Source organism: Falco rusticolus, chromosome 4, assembly GCF_015220075.1.
Source record: "Falco rusticolus isolate bFalRus1 chromosome 4, bFalRus1.pri, whole genome shotgun sequence".
NCBI classification, from domain to species: Eukaryota; Metazoa; Chordata; class Aves; order Falconiformes; family Falconidae; genus Falco; species Falco rusticolus.
The window spans coordinates 99887392-99900050 of record NC_051190.1 but is presented as its reverse complement, the minus strand read 5'-3'; the positions used below and the strand labels follow the sequence as shown (position 1 = coordinate 99900050).

The following is a 12659-nucleotide window of genomic DNA, read 5'->3' as shown; positions in this document are numbered from 1 at the left end:
TGATTGGTGGGGAAGGCTGATGACCATGAATAACATAACCAAGGAAAGAAGTTTTGAGAGATGGGTGCTGCTTTTGAGCCTTCTTTTTAGAGCTGTGGTGTCTCTTTATAAAGTGACTTCATCTAGATTGAGGCCCTGGCAAAGCAGAGGTACCATTGCAGGCAGCTGCTTCTCATGACTTGGTACTTTTGGGAACTGAGATGTCTCTAGGAAGAAAAGGGGGAAGCAGACTGCTTCATGCATGTGTGGGAGAGGTAGAAAAAAAATCTCAAAATATTTCAGTGGCTAGGAGGAGTTATAGGCCAGTTATCTGGTCAAACAGTCCCAAGTAAGCTATTAGCCACGTAACTTGTAGTTTATGTAGTTATTTGTGTGTTTGTGAGAATGCTTCTACACAAAAGTACTGTTTAATGTTTGAGAGTCATTATAAAGACTCAGGTAAATTCTTTCTTACAGTAAAACTAAATGTTATATTTTGGCACTGCACCAACAATGAAACTATACGCTTGGGAATCAGTTTACTGGTGACATTTTTAAAAATTGTATCTTCTTTCCTTAAAAAGCACTTATTTTTACACAGAATCAATGATACCAATTGCATATGCTTAGGACTTTTTTATAGTAATGGCTTGTAATTTCACAGAGTTGTACAATAGCTGAGGTTGGAAGGGACCCCTGGAAATCATCTAGTACAATACTATTGTTCAGTCAGAATAATACAGTCAGAAAGAGCAGACTGCTCAGAACGGATTGTAAAGTTTTTAATATCTCCAAGGTTGAAGACTCCACAACCTTTCTGAGCAGCAAGTTCCAGTTATTAATCACTATTACAGTGGCTTATTAAATAATTATTTTTAGATGGAGCTTCCTGTGTTTCAGTTTGTGCCCATTGCTTCCTGTCCTTTCACAGGGCAGTGCTGACAAGTCTCGCTCTTTCTTCTCCATTTCAGCCCCTCAGGTATTTATGTACATTAAGAAGATCCCACTGAGCCTTTTCTTCTCCAGGCTGAACAGTCCCAGCTCTCTCTGTCTCTCCTCCTATGACAGATGCTCCAGTCCCTTAATCATTTTTGTGGCACTTTGCTGGACTTACTCCAGTTATACCCATGTCTCTCTTGTACTGGGGAGCCCATAACTGGACGTGGAACTAAAAATATACTGTTTCATTAAAATCTTAGAAAATCTAAATCAGTGATTCATATTGAAGATCAGAGTTTGCATCATTCAAAATAAAAAAGGAACTGGATCAGGTTTTAACTAGAATTGAACTAATATATCCTGCCCACAAGAACAGGAAATTAAATGAGTTTAAAATCTTATACTAACAGCTATGTTGGAATTACTGTTACTTATCAAAGTAATGAGGTGGGGAGAGATGGAGGAAGAAGCAAATTCTTATTGTGACAATACACAAACCCAAAACACCATGCTTCCTTTAAGCATATCCTATATCCTTAAAGGATGCAAAAGGCATGGTTTCATTGGGATAGAGAATACTTGGCCTAAGAAACTTTGAAATGAAAGGTTTTGAAAGAGGGAGGTCTTTAGCTGAGACGTCAAGATGGTAGAAGATGACAAAACAGCTCACAATGAGCAAGAGTTATATCTTGCAACCTGTCTGTCCAGTTACTCACAGGGAGTAGTAGGACAAAGTCTGTATTTGTGTTCTATGTGTTTTGTGTGCATACATATATATAGGTATACACATATACCTGTATAGATGCGCATATATATATTATTTATTATTCAATAAAAAGAGAATTATTGACATCTTTTACAACAGGATCTGGATGCTGTTTGTAGATTTTGACTGATAGTGATATACTTTATTGCTATCATTAAAGATTTTTATAATATGGGGCAGGGGCTGTTTAAATGCTGTATGGGAGCTGCTGAAATCACCTTGACTGATAGAACATGCATTAGTTAAACAAATAGGTTAATGCTATTCTTGTTGGTACTGGATAGTTGCCATGCCAGAGCTGAGGGGTTTAGTCTGTGTTCTCTGCTGTTTTCTGAATACATAGTAGATCATTATTTTAGTATAAATTGGGTTTGTTCCTAGGTAAACCTGAAGTGTCTATATTTCTTTCATTGCCTTTTAAATATATTGTGGCATAAGAAGTCATGGGATTTCTTTAACAAAAACACAGGGCACAACAGGAAGAAACTGTTCCTTCAGGTGTCAAAATGCCTGTTAGGAAATTTTTGTCACATTATGTTAAACCAGAGAAAAGAGAATCTTTCACTAAAACTCTTAAACTAAAACATTCTGACAGCTGATGTAGCATGTTGAAAGCTTGTCTTTGCTTCCCTTGGCTTGTTACTATCTTTCTTAAAGGGGGGTGGAAGGGGGGAGAACATTAGTGATATGTACCACTGACTTACTCTTGTTATTGCACATTTTTCTAGTTAAGAAAGCCAGTTTAATACTTCATCTCTGTTGCAGTAAGGAGTTTAAGGGATATTAAAGAAAATGTAGACTTCTGATATTGGCTAAGGCCAAGTTATGTAGCAACCAGATGATGTTCTCCTACACTTTGATGGCTCCAGCCATCTGGATTACTGCATATGTCTCCCTTTGTGCTCAGTAAGTACCCCTATGCAGCATCTAAGAGGTGGGTGTACATGGGCTGCTGGAGCGCTGATGTTAGGCTAGCCTGAAACAAGCCTGCCAGTTAAGTGATCCATTCCTCTGGAAGAGCTTGGTCATGCACTTCAGAACTTTGTGAAGAAGCATCTTCAGCCTGGTGTGATTTTTCAGTGAATGGCATAAACCGTAACACTGATCTTAGGTAGAAGTTACAGGTTATACAAAACAAATATATCCTAGTATTTGTCCATTTTAAAAGAACCATTACAGTAAAGTGGAGCTCAATGCTTTCACCTACTTGAATCATCTATGTCTGTGGCTTGTCTTCAGTTTTACTATCCCTGTCTTTCTGCTTATGGCAATTCTGGCTTTGCAGAGTGTTTACAATTAAAATCTTCATGCTGTGATGTTTCACTGATCTTCATAACATTCCCCTGGCTTCACAGCAACAAGTGTATTTGGCAGTTCCCAGTGCTGACAACTCCAGTTTTCTTCCTCTGCTGTGCAGCTGGTCAGAGCCACACAAGTGCCAATAAATTTGATAAAGCACAGAAGCAGTGTTTCTGACTCGGCATGTATTTGTACCAAAATGAGGGCAGGAGAGGTATTATGCTGAGTGCTCAAAACTGGCTGGCATCTCTAGATGGGGAAAGTGAAGTAAAACTGGAAGATCACCTTGTAAGCAGGCCTGGTGTCCTCCAGAGAGATGGGCTGAAGTATAAGCAGCCGAATGGTCCTTTAGGAACATGAAATCGATTTGCTGAAGGCAGGTTTCCAAGCATGAATGTCAGGATGGTTGCCTGTGTCAACCCTCCAAACCTGAAGGGAAGGATATGTGTGAGAAGTGTGGGATGAGCTAACACTGAAAACAAACATGAAAATCTGTCTTGGATCCTTTCCTGGATCCATTGAAATATTTTTGCATAGCTGTGAGACCTAGAAGGGATGAGTGGGAGAAAAGTCCTGCAAAAGCTGTATTACTTCCCCACCATATGAATGACTTGCCACAAACTGTGCTGACAAGGTAAAGAAATTATTTCTTTTGCCTTCCACAGCTGTTGATGTGCAGGAGGCACATAATGTTGCTCTGGCTGGTTAGTCTGTGGCAGCTGTATTTAATAGCTTTGGGACAAATTCTGTAGTATTAGCCAAGGTCTAAATAATTTCCTATAGACTGAAATATACCTTAGCAAAGACTTTAAAGACTTTGAGTTAATCTCCAATGGCTGTGGAGTTGTGGTGCAGACTGAACTGCCTTGCTGTAATAAGAAGCCAGCTTCTCTCTGGGACTTTTCTGCTTAAAAGATTAACAACAAAGGGGAGGGTCTGGGGGGACCCAAGCCAAATTTCCATAACTCTAAACCTTAAGAATTTAGGATGATAACTGATGGAAGTGTGCTTTGCTGCTCTTCCATCCACTACAAAAGCTAGGCAAACACTAACTACTTCTCTGCTGATCAAAGGCACAAAGCAGAGAAGGGCTCACAGAAAGAGGAAATGTAATGACTTGAAAGGGAATGAGTTTGCAGGTAAGATTCGAGGCAAAACCTCCAACTGCAAGCTAAGCTTTATCTGAGCTTACATTGTTATGCCTTGTAACTGGTGCCTTGCAGTTCCAGTTTGGAAAGCGGAGAAAGAAAGAAAGCATTAATCTGGCTGAAATCCACATAACAGGATTGTGTGCGAAACAAAAGTGAAATCAGACAGTGCAGTCAGTGAAATACAGCTTGAGGAGGAGGGGGGAATATGCTAGAAACAGCAGTTTTCTAACCACTTTACTGCAGCTGAACAAGCTTTAAGAGGCATTAAGGTTTGTTCTTTGTGGCAAGAGGGGTAGGGAAAATCAGGACCTAGTTACTGTTATTTGATTATTTTTTTTTTACAGCCGAATATTCTTACCAGGAGCAGGGCTGTTACAGCATGCTGTCAGGGAAATTATTTGCATTTTTGCACTGGTAGAACTGCCCCTCAGTTCTTCCAGCTCACACTGCCCTTGTGGCACTTTAACACTGGTCATTTGTTGTAGGCTGTGCACTTGATGTTTTGGTTTTCACCAGTTGTTCTGCAGAAAAGGATTGTGCAACAGTCAAGGACTACTGATCTTTGGGAAGAGGCAGAAAACATGCATTCAGATCTCAAACTCCAGACGGAGAAGACTCTTTAACTGTGCAGTAACAGAAATTGCTTAAATTATGGATAATCTGCTAGATAAGAGGTCTGTCTTCTCCTATTTCATAAAGCTTCCTATCCATGCAATTTGGAGACTTGTATCGACAGTGAAAGACAAGAGGATTCAAGAAAAGGTAAAAGCAAATTAAAACAGACAGACAAAAAAACCCAAACCCCAACCTTCAATTGCAGCCCTGTGGGTGATCTAGCAATATCGTAAAGGGAGAGGATCAGAAATGTAGCTGCACTGTTTTCTAAATGTCAGTATCTGGGATTAATGGCTGTGTTCAAGTTTTTATGAGAGCTCTGTGACTTTGAGAAAATTTGCCCTGAGAACAAAGGATTCTTGATTCTGAGGAAATTACTGGACACTTAAAGCAATTGAGGTCTGAGACGATGAAGCTTTATGTGGTCATTACCTGTCTGTTGCGGATCACAAGAATCCATATTTCACTACTGTTCTGAGCTGTTCTTAGTGTAATTCCAGTTCATCTTGCATCACTCATCTCCATCCTAGCTGGCTGAAGAAATTGTTAAACTTCCTTTTACTTTTGATAGTTTTGAATCTGCTTGTTACGCTAAAGATGGTATATCTGAGAAAATTAATTTCTAAATATGTATATAAAGTAAAGCAGACTTCCCCTCTCAGCTCTTTTGTTAGCCATAACTTCATGCTCTGCTGTTCTTAGTGCTATAAAGGCTTTGTCTCTACTAAGAGCTGTTAATTAGCCTGAGATCAGGTATAGGGACTGGTCAGTATTTGGGCCTTCTGCCATGTAACTCTACGTTAGATAAAAAGTTGAATTCTTGGCACTAAGGCTTGTAACTTGGTTTCTTAAATGTTTTGGTAGATCATGATTTCTTGACTTAAAGTGCAACATGGACATCCTTAGAACTGAATTGTTACCTGAAGCTGTTGCCGTTTCACAAGGAATTGGCAGCTATTTAGCATGGGAGGGAAGAGAAGGGGTGAGTGTGGAAGGGGGCCATCTCTGAGTTACTGTTCTTTCTCATCCAATATGTGCTTGATATTAAGCTATGTGATAAGCATTCAGAAGAAGCCTATAACCAGAGCTAAACTTCTGCATTCCTTTGAAATGGTTAAACTTCTTTGCTCTTTGTGCACTAAATGATGCTGAATAGCATACTTCTCTAAATGAGAGGTCAGCAGGCAAAGAAAGGCACATTCCTTTGACATGATATATTTTGGAGAAAAAAGTACCAGGGCTATAACTGGGGGGGTGGGGAGTGGGTGGAAATCTGCTTTTCCTGTTTTGGTCCAGTAATGTTCATTATTTTCATTCTCACTGCTAATGTTTTTACAATGGCTAACAGCTCAAGCACTACATGCTTAAAGAAACAACATATTTGTTCTCTTTGGGCTTGTCCAATGTTGGCAGGGCTGATATCGACCAAATACTAAATTTTCTGCTTTGACTGTATAAACACTTACGGGGTGGGAAGCGCAGTTGAGCTCAGTGGCTTGCTCTACGTGGTATTGAGAATAAGCTTTTTATTTGAGGATTGCATTCTTCTATCTAGCAGGGTAAGTCTTTGGGATTGTTTGCTTAATACTGGCTCAATGCCTTTTAATAAATGTTATCGGTAGATGACTAACTGCTTTTTCTTTAGGGTTTTTTGCTGTTGTCTTCTCAATATTCACCCATTACTGATCTTGACAGGTATTAAATTAAAGCTCAAAAGAACTGATGGCTTCTGATAGGTTTTCATGTTCTGATAGGTTTTGTTGTCTGATGTGCATAGTGCTGCTTGTCCAGTCATGGAGGCAAAAATCACAAGCAAAGGATGCATGCAGAGCTAGTTGGCTAATAGCTTTTGAGTTGTTCAAGGCTTGTCCTGACAGCTGAACTTCAGAGGATGCATAGACAAACTTGTTCATTCATTGGTGGAACTGAATGGTTTAGAGAGCAACCTGTAACTTGATGCTAAATTTAATCATTCCATTTGTGTAACAATGTGAATATCTTTAGTGCAATATACCTCTGGCACTGTTTCTGGTTTCCAGACGAAAATGCAGCTCACTAAAGTGAGCATGCAAAACTGACATCAGACTGAGACTATTCCTGGCACTGTTGCTCCAAACTGCTGGAAGAAATGCATTTAATGAACACAAGCATTCACATGGTTATTAACATGTTAGTCCTAAGACAGAAAGCTTTACCAATATAAAGTGAATTGAATGTGATGCTAATACTCATTCTCTTTACATTGACTGATATTATGCACTGAATGTAATGAGGCTTGTTGAAGAACTGCTGTTCACTGTGACATTTCAGAAAAGATACACAGCCTAAAAGACCTGTCAAACATTTTAAATCAAATACAATGTTAAAGTAAGTCTAATGGTTTCAATTTCAGGTCAGCTTTGCATGCTCACTTTAATGAGTTGCATTTTACTCTGGAAACCAGAAAACTAAAAATCCTGTTTAACAGTTGCTTAGAAACTTTAAGAAACTGATCATCAGTAAGAATATTAGTCATCAAATATTTCAGTAAAAACTAAAGCTGTGGAATAAGTGCGTATCATTCAGAAACAACAGATTCTGGAAATTACCACAGTATCTTGTGATGTCCAAGAGATAAACAGATGATAAGGAGGACATGTGTATAGATAAGAACATCCAGACTTATACTAAGAAGGATAAACCTGCTTGCTTCAGGTACACAGTACAGTTTAGAAAGACTGTTTCCATACTGGCAGTGTTTCCTTTCTTGTTTCCTTTCTTGGAAGACCTTCTGGAATCATTCATTACTGAACATACCAGGTCCAGGAGCGCAGACTTCATGGAGTATCGGTATGATCCAATAATGGAATTATCTTTAAGATTTTCTCTCCTGTTTTTAACTCAATCTCAAATGTTTTAAAGCACAAAAATCTGAAAGCTGCTTGACAAGCTTTATAGAATGGTATGAAAATGTGTTTTATGGCTACATGGTAGAGTTTCTTGGAGAGCAAGTGACACTTTAACAGCATAGTTGAGTTTAGGAGGTAATTCTGGTTAAATGAGGCTTTTATCTAGACCTGTATAGCTATTCCTTATGGGAATATGCATTTTTTTAAAAGAGTAATTCTTATCTAGTTCTAGACATTGATTTTTTTTCCATAAAATTACTATGACTAAGTTCTTAGAAGGTATGATACTTAATATTCATTCAGCCTGAGTAAGGAGATGAATGAGATAATGACAGTTTCACATCCTAGGACATTGACAGGTGAAGCAGAATTTTTTTCTTGGAACTTAAAAAAAAAGCTCCAAATAAAAATGATAATAAAGGAATTTAGAAGATGATGAAAGGAAGACACTAGAGAGAAGGTGAAAATACAATGTATGTTTTGATATGGCTACTGCTTCTTTTTGGGGAGCTAGAAATCCAAAGCTGTGTGAATTTTAGCCTTGGAAGTGGCTGGAAGCAACCCTGAAATAGCAGCTGAGTAGTCCTGGAAATGAGGTTTTCCTCAGTGACTATGCAATGGGCTTGTGGTTTTAATGACCTGACCAACTAATCCCACTCAACCCCATTTCTGAGTATATAAATCAGAAAACTTTGTTTGCTTCTGCTGATAAAGCCATAGCATAGCTATAAACATGACAGTTATTTTCTTGCCAAACCCAAAAGGCCTATTATTTCAAGGTGTTTGAGGCATCTCTGCTTAGATAAAATATGATAGAAAGCATGTATATGGCTTTTTTAATGGTGTATATGCTGGCAGGGTTCCCTCCTTTCCTTGAAGTAATTTTTCAATTAATTTGGCAAAACAAGAAATATATTTTGCCTTTGCTATTTTGGGTATACCTAAACTAGCATTTGAGGAAATGACTTTTCAAGAGTATTTTAAGGTTACCTCTTTCCAAAGCATGGCCATAAAACTTAGACTTCCTGTTGAAAATGCCAGTTGGACCCAGATAGAAACTTCTCCTTAAGGAAACCAGAGGATGCTTTTTTTCCTTTACAGTTGGCTTCCAAAGGTCACGTGAGCAGTGTTAAAGAAAATGGAGGAAACATTGTTTGTGCTGAGAAACCACCAGCTTTCCTTCTGAATCCTAGCAGTAAATAGAAATTTCTGGCAGTTTGTCCAGACAATACTGCTTTAGAATTATTTTTGAGCTACACACCAGTCTCCATATGAATGCTAAAATAATTTCTCTAGCTAACAGTTCATGTGTAAGAGTGGCACTGTCAATGAGCATAACATACGTAAGCATTAACAGGGAGGGTTCAATCCCTTATGGAAACCACCAAATGAGCTCTGGAAGTCCAGAACTGAGGCAGCACAGAATGATTTGTACATTGTGCTTGGCACTGAGAGTATGTATGTCTTTACAATTAACACAGCTGCTTTGGCAGGACCCTTTTCAGCCTCTTTTCTGAAGGAAGTGAGCTGTATCTCTCCCTTTCCCCCAGCAACTGGGATTCATGGATAGAAGAGTCTTAAAGATGTGGAACACCCACACACTTAATGAAAGTAAGACTGGTAAGAGGGGAGACATCCTATCAAAATACCCTTTAAGAGTAGCATTTTATTAAGAGATCATGCTGGGGAGAGCAATTGTGAGTACTTCATATACTGGAAAACCTCCAGTCGCTGTTGGCACCTCTTGGGTATTAAAACAAACAAAAAACCCAACAAGCACAACCCTCCCAAAAAACACCCCCAAACCCTACCCTAGAGAACATACTTGAAAAAATCCTTGACTTAAATATCTGGTAGTGTTGATTCCCTGCAGTCAATTAACAAGTCAATCAACCAGGGGACACCAGACTGCTGGAAACCAGGCAGGATATTCCCCTAAATGTCATGGGAGAGCTATTCCCTGCCATGAAAACCTATTTGTCTTTCTCAGGTTCACTATTTGCAATTCAATCACTGCTTTCTAAATTTGCTTAGAGGTGGATAATAGCATCTATGCTGAGTTGCATCGAGTTGTCCTTCCTTGAAATCACTGTCCCAATTGTGACTGGGCAAGATGTGTAAGTTGTTCTGAGGTCTGAGTAGGAATAGAGTACAGCTCGTCTTGTGAGGGTGTTCTTGTAACAGAACTTAGCAGATGCTTGCTTGTGTAATGCACTGTTCTTTTGCCTTACCTTTTGTTATCCTCAAAAATGGCAACTCTGCTCAGTTTAACAGTCAAAGTCTTATCTTGAAGTAACTGAGGAAGACAGTGCTCACAAAGGATAGGTCTTTAATCAAAGAGAAAAAAGCTTGCAGGCTGCATGCAAATAGGAAATAAGGTATGCCTTTCAATAAGTATTTAATGTTTGGAATAATTTATCTGTTGTCAGTCTATACTCTGAAATTTTGGCTAGAGGCACTTATAAAAGACTTTATATAGGTGAAATGGAGGTTGTAGTCTTTGTGCACAGTTTACAGATGTTCTCTTACATACACAGTCAGCTTTGATTACAGAAATAATTCCTCACAGCTTTAAAATCTCCATTTGTTGAGTAAAAACGGCACTGTTGAACTTCATCTGTAACTGTAGTCATTGTATGCCAAATGACATTAGTGCAACTGAATCAAACATATGTTTGACACACAGTTCCTGAAATTACAGGACTACAGGCATTTTAAAGGACATTTTTGTGTCCTCAAGTGACAATCTAAGACTTTTGCAAGAATTAAATCTTGCAGGTGGGACATCTAGTCAGCCTGGAGATGAGATACTGAGGATGAAGCTGAAGGGTCTAAACAGGACACATTATCCAGTAAAAGATTTAGCAGCTTTTGCTGCAATAGCTGGCACTTGATGTCTGCTTGGAGATGAACAGTACCTCCCATTGTGCACAGGTTAACCTCTAGCTAGAAGTGATGCTGTCTCTTAGTATGTATAGAAGAGATCTATTATTGCCAGTGTTGTAACTGTGATAATGCTTGTCTTATGGCTGTGGTAGTCCAAGTGTTACTATTGGGTTAAAAAAAAGAGGGAGGCACGTGTAGTCTGGCTTTGTTCTGCTTTTTTAAATATTTCTGCATCTAAAGATGCATTTGGAGTAGCTGCCTCAAGTTTCCAGCATAAGGACTCTATGAAATATGCCAGTATTACAAATGACAGTATTTCTCTGCTAGGACAACTAAGAAATCTATATAGCTATTAATGAAAACTAATGGCTTTAGACACGTTAAGTTTGTTTAATAAAAGTGGTATACTCTTTGCTATGTAAAAACTATGCATATGTTAAATTTGAGATTATACATTAAAAGTGGTGCTTGCTTTGAATGACTAAGGTGCTATGATTTTTGTGGTTGAACAGAGGTTTGACTTGTTTCTCTAAAGAAACACTTCCCTAGTTTCTGGTCTTTATTGTTCTGAAGTGTAAAAAGCGCTAACAATTGCTTTGTGCCCCTGGGGTGGTATGTCCTGAGTCTGAAATACTTCGTGAGCCTCTGGGGCTGATGGTTATTATATTGTTTAATATTTCATGCTTAACACCATCATGTCAAAATTATTCTTGTGTCCTAACAGGTCCTTGCAATTCACAAATTCATTTTAGTGTCATTATAAGAGAACAGCAGCACTATGCTAAACAAGGATTCTAATCTTAAGGCATTGAGCTTCTACCTTTTTGACAAAAGTGAAGAGGAGCTGTGGTCCCTTAGCGTCTTGAACTTCTCTAGCTGCTTATGGACTGTGGCAGCAATTGACTAATGGTTTATACTATTAAAATTCTTATCTTAAGAATTTGAAAACTTAATAATCTAAATGGTCAATGATTTTGTGGCATCTGAAGTTTATGAGACTGTCTGAAGAATTCTTACATTGTTGACATTTAAAATAGAATTGTATTAAATTTCCTGAAATACTTTTTTCATTTAGGCACTTTTAGTGACACTCGCGTTATCTCAACCAGATACGGTCAGGTCCTTCACTTAGACCAGTATCATGACTGAATGGCTGCTGACAACAGCTACTGCTTGGGCAGGGGGCAACGGAGTGGGCTGGGTGCCACTTCTGAGATCTAGTAAAATGAAAAACCTTAACAGAATAGGCTGTGAAGTAGAAAGCTTCAAGACTAAAGAGAGACTAAGTTCAACTTTTACAGCATTATTTGAATAACTGGTAGAGCAGTGTACGAGTATGTCAAGGATTGAAGGCCAAGAGAAAAGGTTTCAAAACTAAGATATATTCCATTACTGTAGCTTTATTTGTGTACAAATTAAACAAATTTTTAATTAAAAAAAATCTTTGTCCTATCCCACTGTTTCCTCCCTTTTTAAACTGAATAAGTCTGCCAGATACAGATGCATTGGATTTAATTTATGGGACCTTCATGTTAGCATTTCTAATGCCACAGAAAGACAAGAAACACCAAAATGTAGGTAGCATTTAAAGTTCTGAGAGAGTCAAACAAAACAGATGCTTGTGATTCCTGTTTTCTTAATTGCATTTCTTCAGCTGCACTCTGTCAAACTAGCTTATCACACCATCAGATGCACTGAACATGTGCTACAATTAAGAGGTATTGGGCTCATGTACACTCAGTAACACATGTATGTATTCACATTTCTCCCCAGGAAATTGGACAGAAATATAGCAGCCCTATTTTCTTACCAGATTTTAAAATGAATTAGAGCAGAAAATGCTCAAGAAGCATTAAGAAAGGCTAGCTGAAAATGCTTCTTAAATGCTAGGAATTCCAGGACTGTTAATCGCAACAATTACAAAAATGATTTAGCCTTTAAAATTCTGATTTCTTGTCAGAGACATTTCATTTGGCCTTTCTATCCAAGTTTTGAGGTTCATTCCTTCAAGATTTTGCTGTGCAACTAAAAGGACTAGAAACTTCTTTCAGCATAGGCAAACACCTTTGATATACTTGCACAGTTTCACAAACCAGCATGTAACATCAAAGAATATGATATTAAAGCACAGGAACT

General features: G+C 38.3%; 1 protein-coding gene across 1 annotated transcript in view; it reads left to right on the top strand.

Moving 5' to 3' along the window:
- The first annotated feature begins 7485 nt into the window (after window positions 1-7485).
- Window positions 7486-12659, top strand: part of ATP2C1 (ATPase secretory pathway Ca2+ transporting 1) — a 63764-nt gene continuing 58590 nt past the window's right edge. The window contains exon 1 of the mRNA XM_037385929.1: window positions 7486-7578. The gene's annotated coding sequence lies outside the window, so the exon portion shown is untranslated. The remainder of the gene's footprint in view (window positions 7579-12659) is intronic.